The 23744-nt window shown below is 45.2% G+C and overlaps 1 protein-coding gene across 5 annotated transcripts in view; it reads right to left on the reverse strand.

Annotated features, from left to right (window-relative positions):
- SYT16 (synaptotagmin 16) overlaps positions 1-23744 on the reverse strand; it is a 103618-nt gene that overhangs the window by 71439 nt on the left and 8435 nt on the right. For 4 of the 5 annotated variants that reach the window (XM_039733049.1, XM_039733051.1, XM_039733048.1 and 1 more), the window contains one exon: positions 2739-2809. The gene's annotated coding sequence lies outside the window, so the exon portion shown is untranslated. Of the gene's footprint in view, positions 1-2738; positions 2810-4985; positions 5190-23744 lie in introns of those variants that run through there. The other variant, XM_039733050.1, reaches the window with a different exon arrangement.

Raw genomic sequence — 23744 nt, forward strand, 5'->3', positions numbered from 1 at the left:
GGCCAGGCAGTCACTGTCCTGTGTTCCTGTACACTTCACAAATGGATCCAATTCTGGCTTTTACCCCTGGCTTGGACCTCACAGCTCACTTATTCCAATCAAACAGTTTTCCACTAATTTAACAACCTCTGAAGTGGATCTGAGAGATCAGATCAGGAATTTGCGAAAGGTTTCAGGAAAACCTAGGTCTCTCTTGCAACCTGCATTTATTCTGATGATGGGAAGAAGGAAAGCCTGGAGCAGCACTCAGTCTAGTGAAGACTAGACTGGAATTACAACTGCCCAGGAATTACAACTGCCCAGGAATTACAACTGAGCAGGCAAATCAACCCCTAAAAACAAAGCAAGCAGACAGGCTTCCACATAAGGTGGATTTCCAAAAAAATGTCTCTATACACAAGGGTGGTTCAAGTCTACTTAGAGACTTGAAAATCAGTGGCAAGGATTTTGACTTTCTGAGTAAAGCTGGGTGATTATTTTATATATATATATATATAAAACAGAAAAATTCAGCATTAAAGGAGATTGTTGACAGAAATGCAATGAAAACCATTACAGTTGCAAGGGAGATGAAGGAAGGCTGGGATTCCCCAGGAAAATGACAGGTTTTGATCAGAAATCAAGAAAGAAATTATCAGGGCTCTTCACCTTGCAGCTGAGTCCACAAACTACTGTATCAACATCAAACAAAATAAAAACATCATAGATTATACAAGACCAGCTTGCAAGGAAGAGTATGGACAAGAGCAGACCTAAATCTCCAAAAATGCAAGCAAAGTCTCAGGCAATGGCTGTATTTAGAGAAGGAACCAACAGGAGCACAAATGCTGGGTCAGCACATGGGTTGAAGCAATGCAGCTTGACAGATGAGACAAACAGAGCTGGAATACAGGCAAAGGCCACCACTCCACCATGGAAAGTGATACAAGAGGGAAATACCCTCCTAACAGCTCCTTTAGAGATGAGGGAGACAGAATGAAATAGCTCAGGAATAGAAAAACAAAAGGAGGAACCAGCAAACAGCAACACGTGCACCGATTGGGAACATTACCAAATAAGAGAAAAATGCCTCCAGAGTGACTTTAGCTAATTAGAACCCTTGCCATGTACAAACACTGCAGCCTAATCCCAGCCACACTGATAAGCAGCAGTATCAGGCTGGAGGAAAAGGAGCAGCTACTCTCCACACACAGTGAAGCCATTTGGAGGTGCAAGAGCAAACACAGGCAGCCAAGAAGGAGCTCAAGGTACCAGGACTGTTATTGCAAAACCTTGACATGGCACAAGCACTGTCACCTGCCCATGCTCAGCAGTCCTGAGTGGCAGCCAGGGATCTGCCTGGAGCACACCCTGGGTGCTGGAGTTCTGGATGCTGAGAATTTTAGGCTTTCTGTGCTGACAGACTCTGCATTTGACCTGAGGCTGTGGAGAAGGGTTCCAAAATTGAATGACAGAACTGGGATTATGGGTGTGGAGTTGATTGCAAGTGTGTAATATTACAGGGTGGAAAACTTAGAGTTTGGGGTTTTAGAATATAGCAATATATATGGAGTAAGATGGAGGTTCTAAGGTGGAGGCTGGTCCTTCTTCACTTTCTTCTTCATGGGTTTGGGTGGTCTTTTGTAATAGGACAGAAAAGTCCACAGTGCAGAATTTGAGGGATTAGTCGTTGGGTTAAAAATGAAAACAATTTAGGTGCCAGTTCTTAATTGGATAGTTTAGCCTTAAAAGACCTTGTAACAAGAGATAGTTATTGATTTTGTGTCTTGTTGGTGAAAGACTGCAGAACTCACTGCTGTGAGACTGTAACATAGATAAGAAAAAATAAACATCTAATCCTGAATGCAAACTATTGTCTCAAGTGCCTTCAATCCCAGTCTTGACAGAGGTAGAAAAAAGAAGTGGAAAACTGGCACCTGGGGTGCTGGGGAAAGGAGGATGAAAACCCAGCTCAGCTCCAGCCTGCTCTGAAACAAGACAGGAAGAGGGCAGGGAAATGAATACCTTAACAATGGATTTTTGAAGAATGATCCTCGAAAACTTTCAGGAATGCTGAAGAGAAACTTGGATGCATTGGGGAATGCTCACACCCCAGAAAATGCAGAGAGTCCTCACTTTAAAGAGATCAATAATACTTCCAGAGCTGGTGCAACTCCCTCCTATATTGAGCTGGTGCAATATTATTATCTGACAGCATTGAAAAAAAATAAACAGTGAAAAGACAGCCACTAAAAGACTAAGTGCAGAAAAATGTGCAGGGAGGAGTCACCACCAGTTGCACAGGTAGTTCAATTCAGGATTTGACTGGAGGGCAAATAAAGGTTGTATTTTCAGTGTTAGCAACATGCTTTAGGTCATTAAAGTGACAAAAAGGACACAAAAGTCTTTGAGAGAAAGCCAAGCAAAGCAGGCAGCTTCAACAGTGCAGGCACCAAGGATCACAAACAACAAACACAGCAGAGATGAATGTGTCTGGGCTCCAAATACCAAACAATATGGAAGCAATGGAAAAAAAATCAGCAGATGATATCCAGCGTGGTGAGAAAAGGAACTAAAAGAAAGTTGGAGTACATTAAGAGACAGCCAACATTGCCCAAAGCAATTTAGTTTATTTAATTGTGTTAACACTATTAAGTGAGGGATTTGAACATTTATTACAACAAAGGGAACAGATGTGATTTTCTGGAGCATCAGAAAAACTCAGCACCAACCAAACAAGAAAAGTGCAGTTTGCTTACCCTCTTCCTGCAGAAAAATGAAGTCAGAATGGGGCTCAGAGGACAAGCAGAGAGCTCATAAATAGGCCTGGCTGGAGAAAAAGAAAAAACAATCACCCCCATGTCACTCCTGACAGGATGTCAGCAGTGGCTTTGCTGCCCTTGGGACAGTGCCACAGTCTCCAACTGCATCCCTGCACTGCCCTTTGCCTCAAAACACCCCAGCACAAAACACACTCACCTAAATGAGTCTGGCTATATAGGAGGAGTGAGTGCTTGCTGATGTTTATTCTGCTTCAATTTTATCTTATTTCACAGTGCATCTTCAATTTAAAGCTCTTAATAGGTGTCAGTCAGTATCACTGAATGGCTGTTAACTGCTGCAGCTTGGCAAATGAGAACCTCAGCTCAAAAATCAGGTCCTACATTTCAGCAGTATCAAACTTCAGAAGTTATCTAGATCAAAATTAAGTGCTTTGAAAAGGAAATACTTTTAAACACTGAAAAATAAGTTTAAATTCTATTGCTTAGCCAATCAGTTTTCAAGGTATTTACATCCAAGGAAAGATGACAGATTTCAGCTAAATTTTAATAATATGGTCAAACTCCTGAGTGAAATTAGTCAAAGCAGCTACAAAACTTAGTTTTTTAATTACCACTTAATGTAGCTAAGCAAAGGAATTTTTGTTATGTTTCAGAGATTATAATATTGAAGTTTACAGTAAATCCACAGAGTTCAGTAGAATTAACTGGCTGTAAATCTCAGAGGCTAAAACTGGTTTGCAGAGTAGCATGTAAGTGATTCCCAGACTCTCTGCAAGGTGCCAGCCATGGAGAGAGCTGATTAGTCAGCCTTTGATTAATTGCCTGTTACATTAGAGCCAGGGTCAATCTACTCAATTAGGTGAATGTCTGGTGGAGATCAGAGATGTGAATCAAAACTGCAGCAGGGCTTTGGCACAAGAGGAGAATGTTCCAGCAGCTTTTCTTCCCTGCAAGGACCTGTGCCCCCCAGGCAGCTGGCTCTCCAGCCACAGCTGTGGATCATGGAATCCCAGACTGGTTTGGGTTTGAAGGGACATTGAAGGTCATCCCATTCCAACCCTTTCCATGGGCAGGGACCCCTTCCACTGAACCAGGCTGCTCAAAGATCCGTCCAGCCTTTAACACTTCCAGGGGTGGGGCACCCACATCTCTCAGCAACATCTGCCAGGGCCTCACCACCCTCACAGTCAAGAGTTTCATCCTAAACCTGCCTTCTCTCAGTTTGAAGGCATCCCCCTCTTGTCCTGTCACTGCATCCAAGGCTGCACCCACTGTGCTGCCACCTCCAAACAGGCGAGGCTGGAGCTGCTGTGGGATGGAGAGATAAAGGGGGGACACAGCAAGAAGAGGCTCAGTGGAAGACAAAACCCAGCGGGAAGCTGTAAATCCCTGAATATGAGAAGCGGGAGAACATCAGAAATGGTGCAATGTGTTAAAAAAAATCACAGATTAAGAATAGTTAAAACCTACCAGATTGTGACACTGTCCACAGGGTGACTGGGAATGGAGACAGAAATAAGGAATGATTTGAAACTAAAGTTATACCACAGAGACTGGGAAACTGTCTTGACAGGGTGCTGAAAACACTGCATTTTTATACATTATAAATAACTAGTTAAAAACCTGTAATAGAAGAGCAACTCGTCCCCAGCAACACATGAGAATGGCTATTCTTCAACACCCCATAGAAGAAAAAAGAAGCCCACAGAAATCTAAGCAAGAAACCTGGATTTGAAAAGGGAGAACTACATAAAATTCAGTGTAGCATGAGAATGAAGTAGGTGGAAAGGCAGAAATACTTCAGGAGACCATGTACAGGTACTATAGGAAAGCATCAAGACACTTATTAATTCAAAATAGTATAAAAGAAGCAAAAAAAATCAATTTGGTGATTGTGATTGAATGGTTACTTAAAGCAATTACTGGTAGTAAAGCCAAAAACAGGAAAAAACTATCCTTCAGAATGTGGACATCATGGTCAGAGGCGGACAAGAAAAACAGATGGTGAACTTCTGTCAAGTTCAATGTGGAATCATAGGAGGACAGACCAAAAAACAGCTGTGGTCAGCAACTTTCTAATGGCATAAAAAATTAATTACAGCTCCTTTTCAAGGGCAGCAGAAATAGGACTCTTTTCTGAAAGCTGGTGGGGTCACCAGTGATGGTGGACAAAGAGCACTGATGATGATAAGCCTAGAGAACCAATTTTTGCAACAGTGTTACCTGCAGAGAAGTTGAAAGATGTAATTCAGGACTATTTTCACGCAGAAAAGGCATCTTGGTGACTGCCCAAATAGTTCCTTGAAAATAGCTCAGTGCTCAGGAACAAGGCAAATGAAGAAACATTATGAAAATTAGTAAGACCATAAGAAAGCATTGCCATTACAAATTCACACTGCTCCCCTTTCTTACTAGAGTGTAGGAGTCTTAAAAGACTTCTTAAAAGACTTAAAAGACTTAATAGACACCCTCGTCTATAGCACCATGCTGGTACAGGCAACTTGGGTAATGAGAGGTCTGCAAGAGCTTCTGCTCAAAGAAAAAAAACTAAATTTTGTCAAATAAAGAGGTGATCATGGGATCAGAGCAGATGGAGGGGTAATAAAACAGGGTAATAAGTGTTATGGAGGTGGCAAATAAGGAATGAATTGTAGCTACACCTTTCTAGAAAACAGCTAGAGGGCACACAACAAAATGAACAGGTATCAGGTACAAATCCCAATTCCAGGCCATGCAACACAAGACTGTGGAGCTCACTGCTGCAGGTGTTGCATGGCCTGGAAGCATAAGTGTTTCAAAAACCCAACAGATAAATGGGTTCATCATAGGCCATCAAACATAACCTCTGCGTTAGAAAGTCCCAAGCTGCTGATCGGCAGAGACTGGGAGCACAAAGCCAGACTCTGCTCTTAAATATTCTCCCCAGGTATTTACTACCAACTATCAGGGCTCTTTGCTTTGACACAGCACAACCACTCTTCTGGCACTGCAGAAGATTGCTTTCACCACAGATTGCTTTTTTGATTCACTTTCCAGGACACCAGAATGGAGTCTCCTCCAGCCTGGTGCCGGGGTCGGCTGTCCCTCGTCTCTGCCCCAGCACGGGAAAAGGTGGTTCTGGGCAGGGTGTGCTTTGAAGGAGGAGTCTGGACTCTTGCTTTTGGTCTTCAGTTGAGTTTATTGTTCCTTATCTACAAAGTTTTTCTGTCTGTCCAGCCGAGGTCTGATCAGCAGGACAGCCAAGGGCACTCTCTCCCGCCCACGGGGCGGTTGTCTCTTTTATAGTGAAAACTATGTATAAGATATTTACCTTCCATTTCCAATACTTTTCGCCCTTGTTGGCAAGTGCACTTTCTCTATGAACCAATCCACACATGCCAACATCATCCTGAACATGGATGCCAAGGAGAAGAAAGAAGAAGGACAGGGGACACCCAAATCCCTCCATCTTGGGACTCCCGACCCCCATGTACAGAATTTCAAACCCCCCTTTACAGCGCTCTAAAATTTTTTCCTTCACCCTGTGATTCCTACTACTGTGCTACTTAAACTTTTGTGACCTGTAATTCTTCATATCAGGTTGGCAATTTGCTCCATGAGTTAAGATCGAATTTCCAGGTGTCTTTGGCTTCCTGCCAGGGTCTCCGAGCCCCTGCCAGGGCTTTGAGACATCCAGGGCATCCAGAGAGATGCTCTGGGTTCCGACAGCCTGGGGCCTCCTCCATCCCAAAGATAAGCACCAAAAGTGGTTGTTCTCCTGGACAAGTAATGTCACTCCAGCTCTGGCAAAACAGCTTCCTTCTTTCAGCCCCCCATGTGCCTGTGGGCACTGGGACACTCAGGAGCCACAGGGAGTTTTTTGGATGGGCTTTGCTGCCTGGTGGAGAGGTCTGGGCACCAGTGCACAGAGCACCAGCCCAGCCCTGCCCCACTGGCTGTTACTTGCCCTGATGGGCATGGAAACCACAGAAGCCTTGGTGCATCTTCACTGATCCCTTGTGGGTCTCTTCCATCTTGTGTCACTCTGTGTTTCTGTCTGAGACAGAAACCAGCCCCAGAATAACCATTAAATTGGGGGAGAAGGGAAGTTGGAAAACATCTGATTATTTTTTGAATGAAAAATACTCATCTTGGAGAGAAAGTCTTCATGTCAGCCTAGATTCCTTTGACCTTTCTGGCACAAATAGGGAAACACGGCCAAGTAGGGAAAAAAGAGATGAGGAGGGAGAATGAGGATAGAAGAAAAAAAGGATGAGAAGGTAAACTAGAAAACGAAAAGCAATTGGCAATGTATTCCCCCTCAACTGGGTGACAATGGTTCAGCTTCCAGCTTTTAAAAGAGAATTTCTCCCAGAAAAATGACAGTATATTTTATTTATCATTTTCTTTGATGCTGCCAAGCTTGGCTGCCAGCAAAATAAGTTTTGAATAAAAATGTTTTGACCAGCTTTGCCTGAAACACTCAATTAGTGGTGAAGGGCAGAGCAGGAATTGGTGGGGGAAAGAAAAGAGGCCAGCAGCTGGGCAGCAAACAAAGCCAGGCTGACAGAGAAGCTGGCAGCACTCGGCCCATCAGGCACCTGACAAATCTCTGTTCAAGCTAAAAAATCACCCTTTATCTCAAGCAAGGCTTATCCTTTCAAAGATGTTCTGCACCATCTTCTCCAGGGAGCTCCCCCAGGGTTCCAAGGTCCCCCAGACCCTGCTGGGTTCCACGGTGGAGTCTGCAGGACCTGGGTTTGGCAACAGGGATGGACAGCACTGAAAATAAATCAGGAGGCGCCTTAGGAACCAGTCATCACAATGACAGCCACCAGGCTGGCTTAATATGACTCCAACCACGCTCCATGCACTCAAATAACAGCTCAGATCCAGCAGTAGGTCAGACTCTTTTCAGTCCTCAGATTCACCCTCTTCCCTTCCCTAATTCTCTCTTTTATTATATAGCACATCTTTCAGGCATCTCTAACTCGATGCTCGGTTTGCTGGCTGCCTGACAGGTCTCAAAAAAGCACATCGTTCCACTTCCAGAGCAATTCTCTTTAATCTTGTATGAAGAAGGTGTATCGCTTAAGTAACTTTTTCCACCCCTCCTTTTCTGGAGGAAAAAGGGAAGAAGTTGGGAAGAAGAATGACAGAAATGTTTCAACCTAAACGGGAGCAATTTGCATGCAAATCAGGTTTTTCAGGTGCCACAAAAGATGTGGGTGCCCTGACAATCTGAAGGGAAGGAATAAAAGGAAGGGTGAATTTGACACAAACACTGTCAAGTGATGAACCCGAAACTTTTAGTTTCCTCACTGGGGCAAAGAGTCCTGGGGAGAGAGTTTCTTCCATACCGCCTACGTATTTATTTTCATTCTCATTAGCACTACCATTCTAAGAAGAAAAACCTGTTTCTTCTGGTGTTTAAGTTATTCTTCTCAAAGCTCCTTGCATGCAAGAGCTACAAACATAGTCAACATGAGAGTAGGTGCAGCTGGAGGTAAAGCCAAGTGGGAAGTGGTTTAGTTGCAGAACTTGAGAAAATGAGTTATACAATCCATAAACTAGCACCAGACTGCAGAGGAAGAGAGAATCTTATGATGCACTAAACAGCACCCAGGCATTACCAGCAATAAATCACAAAACTGGGGGGGTTAGCAGGGGCACAACAGGGGTGCTGAAGCTGCTGAGCACAGAGGAGCTGCAGGAAAGACAGCCACCACCACTTTAGCTCAAGCAGCTCCTCCCAAGGGAGTTTCTCCCCCAACAGGGAGCATTTGTTATCCATACAGAAAAATCTTTGTGCCCCAGAGCTGGCACTCCTTGCTCTAAGTATGGTTATTTGTGCTTTTCAGAGAGAAGCCCTTCAGAGACTCACTCCCATGGACATTTACATTCTGCTGGCAGCACTGAAGTAATCTTTTGGGGAACCTGAAGGCACCAAGCCCTGTGGCAGGGGATACCACAGCACCCCACATCTGGGACCACTGCACAGCAGCAATGCAGTCCTGCCATCAGAGCTTGGGTTAGCTCAGAAGGGAGGTTAAAAATCACCTTGTTCAAACCCCCCTGCCATGGGCAAGGCATCTTTCTCTAAACCAGGTTACTCAGAGCCCACTCAGCCTGGTCTTGAACATTTCCAGGGATGGGGAGTCCACCACTGCTCTGGGAAACCTGTGTCAGTGCCTCACCACACAGAGAGGAAAAATTTCCTAATTACATTCTCAACCTACCCTCCTTCTCTTAAAATCCATCCCCCCTTGTCATGTCACCCATGTCTTTAGGAAAATTCCCTGTCCAGCTCTCTTGGAGCCCCTTTAGGTACTGGAAGGGTCTCAAAGGTCTTCCTGGAGGCTTCTCTACTCCAAACTGAACAGCCCCAACCCTCTCCGCCTGTCCTGATGTGCTCCAGCCCTGTGATCAACTTTGTGGCTTCCTCTGGGCTTCTTCCACCAGGCCAGCACATTTCTTGTGTTGGGATCATTCAAACCAGGTCTGTAGCACTGCCATACACAGGCAGACAACATTTTCACTGAAGTCTCAACATCACATTTAACAGTTTTATCTTATACCTGAAAACACAGAGAGAGCAACATGAGAAAACTCCCTGGCTTTGCCTTCCCATGGATTTTGCACAACAGACCTGCTGTACCTGAGACCAGCAATCAGGTTAGCAAACATGCCACAGCTGCCCTTCACTAAAACAGACACACATCTGCTCTTGGAAAACTTTTACTGAGCACATGTTTTGCAAGTGCTCATTTTTCCAGGCCCTATTTCCATGTTCCCGGTATTCTAACGCAATTTACCATCACTGCTCTTACAAAAGAATTACACCCTTTCTAAAATAATACCAGGGCTGTGTGACAGATCAAAACCAGCAAAATGCATCAGAGCAATTAGTGGTTCTGCTGCCTTTATGGCTCTGATTGGAATTCTGATCTCCAGCGAGGAAATACGGTGGCTCCATCTGCCGGCACACAGCTCTCCCGGCCCTGCTCAGAACATAGTAAACTGAAACAAAAACCTACACAGCCATCAATTACATTTTCTTCCCTCAGCCTATGAATTTCAATAAATACACCATCTGTTCATCTTCTGTGTGGGAGTTCAGTCATCTTCTTGGCAGCAATATTATTCTCGAGCAATTACCTGTGTCTTTATCACCTATCATTGTGCTTCATCATCTTTTCATCATGTGTAAAAACCAACCACTTTATTACTACAATTTCTGTAGGCAGCCCGGTCCTGTTAGTTACCATGGAGATGATCTGTCAAAAGAAGTCTACATTTAAAGAAGTAAAAGCTGTGAAAAGGAGGAGGAGAGAAGCACAAAGAGCCTGAAATGAACTTGTTTCTCTAAGTCAGAGTTTAAACACAAAAGGCACATCTCAGGCAGCAAGGCTGAGATGCCACTAACAACCTAGTTAGGAATCCATCAGCCTGCCAATAAAGAGGATGAGTCAATGGCTCACAAGCATTACGATATGCCCAGAGGTCGGAGACTTGGCTTTAATCCTTCAGCCCAGCCCCATGACCTGCTCTTAGCAAGGCTGATTTCTTATTACGATAAATCAAAAGATAAAGCCCGGGGAGAGAGGACAGGCTGGGACCACAGGCAGGTGGCAGTGGCAATTCCCCCCTCACCACTGGCAGCACCACAGTGACTTACATCAGCTGCACTACACTTTATGCCCATTCCTGAAATCTCTTGGAATTCATCTCTTTCTTCCCCAACTTCTCTCTGGTTTTGCCCCACTTTCTCTCATCCCTTCCACGGGTTCCTGCTTAGCTCTGCTCTTTTGCTCCTTCCCTCACAGGCTGCACATTGCTCTCCTCTTCCCATAAACCATACACACACTTGCAGCTGTTCCACCTCTCTCCTTCCAGATCCCCACATATTTTTAAAAGCAGCTGTCAGTGCCAACTATTTACAGATGCTTGCTCCCTCGCCCACCCACATACACTCCCTGCCTTCACTTCATGAAATCCTGCTCTTCCCTTTGAATTTTTTCATCTCCTCCAGCCTTCCAGCTCCCATCCTTCCAAGCTGTAATTGCTCTCGTGTTACTGCAGGAAAAATATTAGCAAAGTACAAAGGAGTTGCTGATGCTCTGTGTTTCCAGGATGCGTCATTAGCAGCCTTGAGCTGAGACACGCTGGGCTGCAAACTGCTTTGGCTCAATCCATCCTTGTATCCCTGCAAGAAATAAGCAATCTCAGAGCTATCCAATTTGTTTAATATCAAGTGCACATGCAGTGAGTTTTAATGGTGGGGACTGTCATCCTGAATTGCAAGGGAACAAAAAGTGACCACCTATACTCGCTGTGCTCACAGCTACCTCCCGTAATCGAATTTCCACAGTCTTGAAAGTCACAGAAAGACAGCTAGGGAGGGAGATCACGTTTTCCAGAAGTTCTCCAGACTTAAAAGCACTTTAATTTCTGTCTGCCCACCTTGAGATTCAAGTTTCCTAAGTTCTAAGTGCCCATACTTCCCATGGATTTCTGCCTGCAGAAAGCTTTCTATGTTAGATAGCTGAGTCTCAAGAGCCTCAAATTAAGGTGCTGTAAAACAGGAGGGGGGATTATAATAAAACATGAGTCAGGAAAAGAGAGAGAGTGATGAAAATAAAATAAAATTTAAAAAAAAAACCAAAACCAAACCACACCTAAGGCTGTATAAGGAATGTGTTTCCTGAGTTCAAAGCAGAAATCTTACGGACAAAACCAAAAATATCAAATCTGAAAAAAAATCAGCATGTGGTGACAAAATATGAACTAAACAATAAAAAACCACATTCTGATCTCATATCTAATCTCCCTTGAAAATTTATTATGGAGCAAAAGTTCTTCCCAGCTGCCCCCTTGGCAGAAATACTGTAGAAGAGAGACTGAAACCACAGACAGCTCAGACACTGCAACAGCTTCAGTTGCTGAGGAAATGGCACCCACACACTCTTCTTTATCTTTAAAGATGCGGGCCTGTGTTCCCTCTCTCTCTTCAGATACCTTTTGCAGGCAGGTTGAGCCATCAGCTTCCATATGGCGCTTTACCTTCTACAAGACAGGTCCAGGGAAAGTCACATTCCTGCTCTTTAGCTGTGTGGCTGCACAGATTGGATGGAGATGGAGGAGTGCCCAGGCTAAAAAGTGGTTTCCAGCATCCTGGGCCAACTTGGGCCGTCGCTTGGTGAGGCAAGCTGTAGAAACTTCTGCTTCTGCTAACCTCATTTCCTCCAGCCAAGCCTTCCAGACAGGCTCGGTGGATGCTGAGTGCCTGCACAGGATCCCTGTGCCCTTCCAAAGCAGATGCCCTCCACCAGCAGCATCTGTGCTGCCTCTGCCCTTGGCAGGAGCTGGCAGGGAAGCGGGACAGGCGCTGGCTCTGCTTTTCCCTCTGCTTCCCCCACGGGTCTGCAGGGACAGCCAGGAGCTGTGCCCACAGGGAATGCTGCCTGCTGCTGCTGGGGCTGCTCTGTCTGGGGCAGTGACACCCCAGAGCCCTCACACAGCCACCATGGGACACCAAGTCCTCATCTGCCACTCCCATTCTCCCAAACCCTCAGCAGCTTTGCAATAATTATAGTTTCTGCTTACTCTTTGCTTGAGCAGATGTCCCCAGTCAGGGCTGTGTGCTTGCACAGTGATTCTCCCTCTCTGGGGCTCCTACAAGGGCGTGCAGGAGAGGGAGGAAGGAAAGCAATGTGGGGATTGTGGTCCCAGCCTGGCCACCCATGGCTTGTGAAAGACACATAGAGTGAGCAGCAGGTGATGACAGACAAGCAAGAATAAAAACAGTATTGGGTAAAGAAGAATTTCTTCTACTCTTTCTGTTAAATCAAATACAAATGAGCCAACCCATTGCACACCTGGCTTATTAAAATGGCCAAGACACTCACCAGGAATGGGCCTTGCAGCTCCCTTGACAGGGCAGAAAAGGAGGAACCAGAGTGACCCCTCTCACTCCCCTGCAGAGACCCAAAAGCACATTTTGTGGCACCCAGGAGCTGCTGCTGCAGTGACAGGCCAGATCACTGCTCAGAGCAGGCAGGAATTGCTCTGCTGGCCAGGGTGGCACAGCTTGGGGTGGAGGGGCTTGCCAAGGGGATCACTGGCATCTGCAGCAACCCCACTAACCCCAGCAGGCCCTGCACCTTCCCAGAGCAGCTGCAGAGCCCTCACCACTGCTGCTGAGCAGGGTCTGTGCCTGGACAGTGGGCAGAAGCTTTCTGCTCCCCCTCAGCAGCAGCAGCACACATCTACAACCCCCCAGCACGACCCTGCAGCTGCAGGCACTGCCTTCACCTTCCAGACCAGCAGGGCAGCACACAGAACATGGGCTTTGGCTGCCTCCAGGTGACACCTGCAGCCCACACTGCCACGTCCTGTAGGATCAGCCCTTGGCATGGGAATTGACCCCGGGCTCAGCAGACATCCATGTCTGGGCTGGTGCTCGGCAATCCCGAGCGGTGGCTGCACAGAGGGATGGGGTGACACGTGCCATGCCAGATGCTCATCCAGCACAAGGTCACCGTTGCTTGATTGTTCTTCACCAGGACCACCTAAGCTGTGCTTTGAGCTGTCATAAATGTATTCCACGCAGTGATCCAGCATCACTCATTTCCAAACCAAAAGGTAGCAGGAGCAGTGGGAAAGGCACAGGAGCAGGCTCCACACCAACGCTGGTGGCAGGGACTGGAACCAGGACCTAATTTGCCACCCTGAAGGATTAGGTTAATGAAGAGGCACCATTAACACCTTTCACTTTTTCCTTTAACTTTGTATAAAGCCACAGACAAAGCAATGCCTACTTCTGTGATCAAAGCTGTGTTAATTATTTCAGTTCACAGCGTGTTTCTACCCCCAGTTCAGCAACAGCCTTGACTTGTTCCTTAAAAACTTAACAACTCCTGGCCTCACGCTAGGGCAGCAATTTCCTGGCAGGGCTGGGCAGAGTGTGCAGTCAGCACTACCCACAGCAGCCTGCCTGGCACAGGAGCTGGGCTGGGCTGGATTCAAAGGCATTCAAAGGCTGAGGAGATGGTGAGACAGAAATCATCAATTCTGCCAACAGCCAGGTGGGAAAACAGGAGTTCCCACAGAGGTTTGGGGGTTAAAAGGTCAGAAGATCTCAGGTTATCACATCCCCTGTTGTTCTCATGTCACTTTGGGAATGCACACGCTTTTTAAATTTTCCTTACACATTGCTGATTTATTGGCTGTTCCACAGGGTTTTACAGCTTTTTCATTAAACAGCAATTAGAGCAGGCAGCCAAAGTCAAGTCAGACCTGTGCACTGAAGAGGCAGAAAGTCCTGAGCAAACAGTTTTTCCTTCCTCATTTTAGGTTTGAGGAAGGAAGTGACACTGGATGTAGCTGATGCTTCACCTTGTGTCTGCAGGTAGCTGCATGCAATCTTAGTGAAAATTCTTGAAAATATCATTGTCAATTCTCTTCATGTGGCTTCCTGCCCTTGTTACACACAGATATTTCAAGAACAGAGTAAAGCTCTGTGCTGACTTTTGCTGATATTGATGCACAGGGCCAGCAGAGCACCTCGGGGACACCTTGCTTTGTACCCCTCACATAAATGCAAGCATCTGAATTCCAGCTAAGCACACCAGCAATCCATTTGCACACTTCATCACATGGCCTCCTGCACCAGGCAGAGCTGGAATCTTTCAGCCTTAATTTGCCTCTTTTTTTCCCTCTACTTTAAAGCCCAAACTCAAGCTGAGATTCCCAGACAAGAGGCTGCAAGTCCTTACGAAGTTCAGAGCATTCATCCTCTCCAGGGAACAGCTCATCACACGAGCTGCTGCCAGCACTGAAAGACAGTTAGGATTCTCCTGACTAATACAAAAGTACCAAAGTAGCATGTAAATACTTCCATCAAAAACCACTGTGTCTTATTTTCTAGACTGGGAGGAATCAAAGTGCTGTGACTGCATCTCATGTCTGGTAGCTTACTGGGGGTAAGAAAAGGGACAATTTAAAGGCCTAGTAAAAAAAAACAAAAACAAACAAACAAAAAACCAAAAAAACCCCAAAACAAAACAAAACACAAAAAAAACCCCAACAACAACAACAAAAAAAAACACCAAAAAACCCCAAAACCCAAACAAAAAAGCAAAAAGCCTGTAGAAAGCATGTGACACAAGGAGATACAAAGAAAGGGGAAAACAAAAATGCAAAAAGCCTGTAGAAAGCATGTGACACAAGGAGATACAAAGAAAGGGGAAATAAAAAATCACTATTAATACAATGAAGATTATCTGATCTCTGTGCTAAAATTGCAGCAAGGAAATCTGTCAGCAGTGAGTAGGATACGATTCATCTGGATGTGGGGCAAAGGGATGGATCCGTGGTCCTTCCAGCTTTATTTTCTGTGATTATCTGTGCTCCTCGGCACTCATAATTCAGGACATACTCCTGGTGCTTAGTGCACAAAGCCAGCAGAACAGGATTTGTTTCCCACTTTGCTCAAGCTGTAGAGTTCCCTCATGAAAATAAAAATGTCTCCAATTAGCCTGGGGTACTAAACATCCAAACAAATAAGAGTGAAAAATAACCACAACTAAACAACAAAAAAGAGAGCAATTCTACAAAAAGAAAGTCAGTATTAAAACCCATTAGGCAGAGAAACACAGCATATATCAAATTTATTGCTTGGTTTCAGGACCTGGGAAGAGTCTCTTCATTTCCTGCACCTCTGGAGTATTTACTATGTCCCCTATGAGCTAAGTCTCTCAGAGTCATTTTAATGTCATGTTCTAAGCACTTCAGTGTTGTAAATCATCGATTTTTACCTTCTTCTCCCAATCAATGCAAAGATATTTATGCTGAACACATAAAAGCACTTGACACTATAGGGAAACCAATTACACCCTGCGAGACGTTTGCTTCTGGTCGTTGACATCATGGAATTATCCATTACACTTTGCACACTTTGCCTGCCATTTACAGGAAAGCAGTGTGACCTTGCCTGCCTGCAGTTTGCATCCCTGCATCCTGGTGGAGCAGCCTGGCAGGAGCTGGAAGCAGATGTGCTCATCCCCTGAGCTGCAGGCTGTGAAAGTTGGGTGAAATCACGAAAGGAGAAGCAGCTCTCATGGCAGCCCTGCTCCTGTGCTGCTACAGGCACTGCTTGCTGTCAGAGATGAGGTGCTGCCCAGAGAGATTTACCTCTGGCTGCAGGCATCCTTCCTCTCCACAGCTCCAGGGACAGACTGGAAAACTTCATTATCTGTAGCTATGATATTTTATGAAAAACCCTCTGCTAGGATTTTCCCCGTCTTGAGGAGCTGAGAGCTTCAAGAAAGAAATGTAAACAATAACTATCTGCTGCTGTGGAATGCAATAAGTGCATCTTCCATTGGTCTATGTGGATTGTTTTCAATTAGTGACCAGTCACAGCCACTTGTGCCAAGGCTGTGAGCAGTCACAAGACTTTGTTATGCATTCTATTTTATTCTATTCTTGTTCTTTGTAGCCTTCTGATCTTTCTTCTCTGTTCTTTTAATATAGTTTTAATGTAGTATTTTAATATATTATATAACATAATAAATCAACCTTCTGAGGGAAATGGAGTCAAGCCTCGTGTCCCCACACTTGGATAGTCCACCTCAACCATTATCTCCCTGAGTTTGCCAGTGCTCCAAGGATGGCTCCCACATCCACCTTCTGCCGAGTGCCAGGCAGGTCCTTCTGTCTCTTCCCACTCCCACACACCGAGCTAGCAGTGACTGCATCAAACTGCAGGGCAGGCACACCCTAAAGCACCTGCAAATGTCTAGAGCCCCCCAGGATCCCTTGTGGCTCCCATCCTCCATGGCACTGGCAGACAGGTTCAGGGATGAGCCAGGAGCCAGCCTTTCCATCTTGGCAAAACCGCGACAGACTTGTCAGGTCTCAGGGAGATTTTGCATTCCTGACGCCCACCAGTGCCTGTCTTGCACTTTCTCAGGTAGCAGCAGCAATTCACACCATCCCAGCAGAGCTCAGACGGCTCTGTGCTCTCTGGAAAAGGAACCAGCACCAAGGGTTGCTGTCCCATCCTCAGCATCAGCTTCTCTCCCTGTGTCCCCCATGTCCCCTGCTCAGCAATGGAAAGGAGCTTTCCTGCCAGGCTGTGCCCTGCTGCCACACAGCTCAGGGCTGGCTTTCTCACAAGTTAGAAAAAAAAAAAAGTTATTCTCTCAGCCCTGGAGCAGCCAGCATTGTCTGAGGAATAAGTGTGCTGAGCAAGACCTTGCTGTGCCTTCCCCAGCACTGCTGCCAACTTTGCCTTTCCCCTTCTTGCTCAGATTTTCTCTGAAGCTGGCACACACCTGTGGCTCCAGCCACAGGTGAGGAGCAGCCCTCACAACTCGCTCAAGTGAACTGAAATTGGTTTTAAAACCTTGGTAAGATCTTCCTGTGTAGAAAGTAATGCCAGTGAAGTTGGGGAGCTGTGATGGTTCCATCAGATCCAGCCTGCAAGCCATGAGCACAGCTTTAATGAGAGTACATAAAGAGAGGGAACATTAAACTCCAGACCGTTCTCTGTCCTTGCAAGGGCAAGAATTACAAAAGCAGTGGCACCAGCAGAAGCTTTAGGGTCCAGAGTCATCATGTTTGCTTTTCTACATTCCCAACTGACCCAGCTGAGGGAGGCAGAATTCTCTCTCATTAGCAGAACAATTAACTTTCTGTGTGCCCAGGCACTGCTTATACTGAATCTATTCTGAGTTTCTGAACTTTTCCTTAGAGTATTGAGGGCTTTACCTCTTGTTGCTAAAACAGGCAGAATTCAGCCAAGTTCACTGCAGATCACCCCCATTAACGGGAGGCCAAATCACTCGGGGGGAAAAGGGCAATAAAAAGCACCACTGTATTTAAAAGCCAACATGCATATTCTGACTGTCAAATTTTAGAAAAAATAAAATCCCTCCTCCCTATTATTTATCCACTTCTGAACACCTGGAGCATCAGGCAGGCAAAGGAATGGTGTGAGAACAGTGAGCAGAAAAGATGTCCCTTATCTTAAAGGAGCTGCACACAAAAGAAATGCTAATGACAAGAACTTGCAGCACATCAATTCAATGGCACTAAGCCCTTTGGCTATCTCCCTTCTCCGAAAAATCAAAGCAGTCTTAAATAATAACAGTATGAAATTAAGCTGATTTCTTGCTCCTTAATCTAAAGGAAGACAGCACACATGGCTCAGTTTTAAACCATAGAGGAAATAACAAGCTTCGTTCAGAAGGAGACTGTAGACAGGAATTTGGCATCATTGTGTTAATCTGCTTTACAGTCATACCTTATTTAATTAGGAAACACATAGGGAAATTAATTGGTACAAACATAAATTAGCAGTAATCTCTACTACAGTAATAGCTATGCAGCATTCATCAGGCAGCAGACAGTCTGATTCACAAAGTGTTACCAACAGGTCTCCTACTTGAAAATTCTACATTTTGGTGCCTGAAAACCAGGGTGGTCTGACAGGCAGCTTGTTCAATTCACCTGGACAAAAACCACCAGCAGCAGCTCTTCCAAAAACCATAGAGAAGGTGGATAGGTATTACTGAAAAAGGGAATTAAGTCACAGTAGGACTGTGACATTTGTAGGTCTCATGTACCTTCTCTTGAAAACCAGAACTGAAGAAAATAAAGAAAGCAGATAGAAGGAAGAGAGGAAACACTGTGGTTTGTTGGTTTTTTTAAAGGGATTCTTCTGGAAGTATATATAAGCAATTTTCCTTCCCTCTGGTTCAAATGAGAGCATCTTATTTTTCACCTCAGTTATGTAAAGTCCTCTCAGTTATCCACAGCCCCTCCTTTCCTCTCATCATCTCTGATTTGCACAGATTAACAAGATGTACTCTACTTGGAAAACAAACAAACAAACACGTATTTCAGAAGTATCAGTTACCCAATGCTGAGCCCACATCCAGATCCTTTGCATTCACCCAGAGGAACTGCTGGGGATAATCTCCCCCCTCCTGCTGGAAAAGGCTGACGAGTTTAATTTGGAGGAATTTCTGCTACCTTGATAAAGCTGATAGAAATCCCTCGTGTGCTGCCTTGCAGAGGGGTGCTGGGGGCACAGTCCTGCCTCAGACTCCTCTCTGCAGGATTTCAGCCCTGAAAGATCCCATCCACATGAGCAGCACAACCCAACCGGTCTGGAGACATGAACTCTCTCACAGAGGGAAAATCCATGCCAAAAGCTCATTAAATAATCAGCCAGCCATATATAAGCTGTTTGTGGGGTAGCAAGGAGCTCCTGACCCCTTCTGACGGCAGGAGCAGGCTGCAGACACCCCCCATCACCACCCTGCCATTCTGCATGCTGCCCTGCAATGTTATCAGCAGGCAGGTGTGGGTGGCACATCTCAGCTCCCACCTGAAGTGAATTCAAAACATTCCAGCGCAAGGAAATGTTGCTTCAAGCTGTGCTTTGCTGACACAATGATTTATTGATTTATCTCCCTTCAAGGGAAACAGGAGCACATCCAGGCAAAGGATGTGTTGCATTATAAGGCTGTGCTGGAGAAGGGGAAAGACAATGTGAAAACAAATTGTTCTTATGTGGGCTCTGCTAGGTGCACAGGAGGGATGGGCTTTGGTCTGTTTGTTTCCTTAAATTCTACACAAATATAATACTTTTTTTTTTTAAAGAGATTAAAACCTTTTCAAAATTAGTATAACCAGTCTAATGTTCAAAGCTCCTCTAAAAAGAGAGCTAAGTCTTCTCGGTGCAAAAAATTTTCATCAATCAAATCTCCCTGTGAAACAACAAAAACTACTGCTTAATTCTATCTTCTTTTTATCTATTTTAAGCAATCATCCTGCAGAGTAAGATTCCTGTGAACGAATCCGGAGGCACTGCCATCACAGGGATGCTGCACTGCCCTCTAGAGCCTCTCTCATTCCAGCATCGAGGCAAAAATTCTTACAAAATCGGTTCTGAAGACACCACAGAGGGGAGTGCTTTCTACCAGATATGAGGCATGGCCAATAATTAAGCCAAGAATTCAGATTCAAGCTCTTCAGGTGGTTGTCAGTGCATTTTGGACGATATTTCACCTGCCTCTGCCCCTGTTTAGGAAGGCACATCTATGAAATAAGCTATGGCATTTTAGGAAGGGCTTTCAATACCAAATAAAAAATTGATAATAAAATGAAAAATAATACAAATATAAATAAGTATTCTAACACAGAAAAAATAAATATAGTAATTTTAATTACTTGCTCCTTTCCCCAAAGCCACAACTATTCCTGTAGCTCAGATCACAGGATGAGGAATCTAGCTGGTCCTTTCAGGATGGAAAACTGCTGTACTCAGACCTGCTGCATCCAAATTCTGTGCAGTGCTAGAGAATGATGGATATTGCTCCTGTGAGTGCTTTGCTTTGATTTTAAATTAGTTTTAGTTCCTTTCTCTCAGATTCATGATGAAAGATCCTCCAACACAGCTCACTACCATACCTACATACCTTCAAGCAGCTGAATATAATAATTTTTTCCATTCATAATCCAGCAAGGAGAGGATAAAACACACCTTAACCCTGACATATCAAACTACATCAAATATCTCTGTCAATATCACATCCTAACAGCCACAGGGAAACATTTGCATCACCCTTGTAACAGGAGGTGGGCTGGCACATCTCATCCTTCTCCTCTGGCATTGGCAGAGCATCTTGTACACATCATTCCAGACCTCCTGCTTCACACCCTCATGCTGTCTCCACAGGTGATGTCTGCCTTGATGTCCTGAAAGACACAATTTTGCCCACAAAAAAGGTATTGGTTTCTCTGGGTCTGGACTGAAGGCACTCCAGGTGATAGTTCCTGTTCGGACTCAGTGTTTGTTATTTCTTATCAGTGAAAGTGAACTCTTGTCATGAGTTCTGCAGCTTCTCATTAGAAGGTACAAAATGGCCAGCTGTCTCTTGTTCAAGGTCTTTTAAGACTAAGTTATCTAATTAAGAAAGGACACCTAGATTATTTTCCCTTTCAACCCAATAACTGATCCCTTGAAGCCCACACTGTGGACTTTTTTGTCCAGTTACAAAACATCACCCAAACCCATGAAGAAGAAGAAGGAAGAAGAAGGTAAAGAACAACTTGCCTAAAAGCTCCATCTTGCTTCATATTTATTTCTATATTCTAAAACCCCAAACTCTAAGTTTTCCACCCTGTGATATTACACACTTCTAACCAACTACACACCCGTAACCCAGTGCTATCAATCAATTTTGGATGCCTGTTCCATGACCTCAGGTCAAATGCAGTGTTCTCTTGTGGTTCTGTGCCTTTAAGCACAGAAAGTTTAAAATTGTCAGCATCCAGGAGTCCAACAAAAAGGGGATGAGGTGAGGGCAGGACCTGTTTGGTTTGGTTTGTCACTGCCCACATCAAACTGCACAAATGCTGTGGGAGATGATTCATTTCCAGAATAAGGGCAGGACCTGTTTGCTTTGGTTTGTCACTGCCCACATCAAACTGCACAAATGCTGTGGGAGATGATTCATTTCCAGCACGTAGCAGGACATGTCTGAAGGGACACAGACACACTAAAATCCCTTCAAAGGGCACAAAGACATGGCTGAGCCACCATCCTGCTGCCTGCTGACCTTGGCAGCCCCAGAGCAGCAACACTGGGATCAGGTCTGGAAAAGGAGATCTCTGCTTCGGGAGCCACACAGGGAAAAGGGAGAAGGAGTAAAGAGCACTGGGGGAAAAAGCAAAAAAGACAAAAGAATGGCTGCCCAGCTGCTAAAATCATGCTGGGAATTGCAAAACCAGGGCTGCTGGGACACTAATAAAACAAAAAAACTCCACACCACTACACCTCTCAAGGAGGTTTGAGTTTATATTCAGACTTACACAGCCACAGGAAAGGAAGAATCTCTAGAAGATGGTTCTGGACACCACCCAGAGCAAGAGCTTCACTACAGTGGGAACATCAAGGACTGCATTTGTGCATGCCATTTCTGGTCACAGAGGAAAGGAGCACAGGACACATCTCTTAAGAGTTTTTCTGGCTACATGCCAGTGTCTGGAAGAGGACTGAGGTCTCAGAGAGGCATCACAGTCTCTTAGTCTTCAGCAAACATCATAAAATAGTCAAGAAGTCAGAGATCTCGGGTTATTCTCTGAAATCTCGGGTTATTTACCTGTTTTGCTGAGCTCCACATCATCTCTGCTGTACCCTGTCCCACCAAGCTTGAGCTTGCCTGGAAATTACAGCACATTAAACTCACTCCATGGCCTAACTAAAGCACCTTGAGTGTCACTGAGCCTGCTCAGGAGATCCTCTATCTCCTTTTCTATTAAAGGCAGAAAAGATCACCTGTCTGCTGAAACATCCTGGATGTCACAAACACAGCTCTGAAGTCTTTAACCCACCAAGGCTCAGGGTAACCAAATCCCTGCTCCCTCTCATGACACAGGGGCTTCCCAAAGGCAAACTCATTCTGCAGCTTACCCTCCCTGCCCCTCTCCTCAGCCTGGGTCCCCAGGACCACCCTTAGCTCTCTCTCAGTCTGGGTCTGAGCTTGGCTTGTTCAGAGGCCTCTCAGGTGGAAACTGCAAGGAGTTTTGTCTTGGCAAAGACCTCACCCTCAGGAACAAGATGTGAATGGACAAATGTGTCCTCATGTTTTAAATGCTTCCCAGCCCTCCTGGAGGTGTTACAACCCTTTGGCTTATCCATCTTCACCTTCACTCCCTTCCCTGCTACTCTGTCCTCAGAGATGTGCTGCAGCCTCTATCCAAGACAAAGTTGGATAGATTTTGAGTTGGCCAAATGTACATCACACTGAGTCACACTCAATTAACCTAATCAAGTATTTCTCTAATCAAAACATACGTTTCTGGGCTGGCAGCTTCTGACTCAACCACAATTCATTCAATCTTAAGGAAAAATCATTAGAAAAACCATCTGTTCTCTTTAAATAGAGGAGCTATTTTTGCTCTCATAATGAGCCCAAGTAATTATAAAACAAGCGGAGTGGGTTTCAAAAAGAAAAATAAAAAGAGAGGGTAAGACAGCTGCTACCTTGTGATTATCCTGGTACTGACACATTTCCAGCCATGTGAAGTTCAGGCCTCACAGTCCTCACCTTATTATGCAACATGTGACCCATTGTCATCCCATTAGCACAGTAAATGCTGCAGGGAGGCACTGGGGGCAGAGTGCACAAGAGTGAGATTTGGTGAATGAATATTTACATACTAGAACTGAACAGCAGCAGAATCCCAAAGTTAAAGTTCTCAGAAAAGGGTTGGTTCTCAAAGGAAATCGGTGACAAGGTCCCACGCAGCTGCTATTTTTATGTGCCAAATTCAAGACTTCATTCCTCAAAATCATCAGTCAGTTGACACCTAATCCTAGGGGATCTGACATTTTTTGCATTAAAATTCCTTGGGCACCCACCTGCTCACAGAAACCATGACAGCATGAACCAAAACAGCAGAACTCTTCCATACCTAATCCTCCCCATAACCCATAGCACAGAAACTTCTGCCTACGTTTCCTGCTGAGATCATCCATTACTGAAGAGATGAGGCACCATGTGGGATCATGTGGGCAGCACTCTTCCTTTCCAGCATGGCTGCAAGGTGGGCCACCCCGAGGGGAAGTCCTGGCTTTGCCCAGAAGGATCTGAACCGCACCATCCTCACTGCCCTGGCCTGTGGCACCCTCCTGAAGAATTCCCTCTCAGCACACCCTGCTGAAGCTGCTCCTTTTAAATGTCCAGTGGACAAAGAGAAAAGCCAGAGGAGCAGAAGCCCATTGTGAACTCCATTGTGAGGAAGTCTCCTGACCCAAGGCAGTCTTGACTTTTTGCTCATGCTCCAGTGGCTGCTGCTGCCAAGCACAGAGAACGTGGGCAGCAGCTCAGGGGTCTGAAGGCTCCTCTTTCCAGCCCAAGAAAGGGGCACATTCTCCCTCTGTGCTGCTCTGCCTCTCACTCTGATTGACTTAGAGCAATCCAC

This window comes from Passer montanus, unplaced genomic scaffold (genome assembly GCF_014805655.1).
Source record: "Passer montanus isolate IOZ18808 unplaced genomic scaffold, ASM1480565v1 scaffold82, whole genome shotgun sequence".
Taxonomy (NCBI): domain Eukaryota; kingdom Metazoa; phylum Chordata; class Aves; order Passeriformes; family Passeridae; genus Passer; species Passer montanus.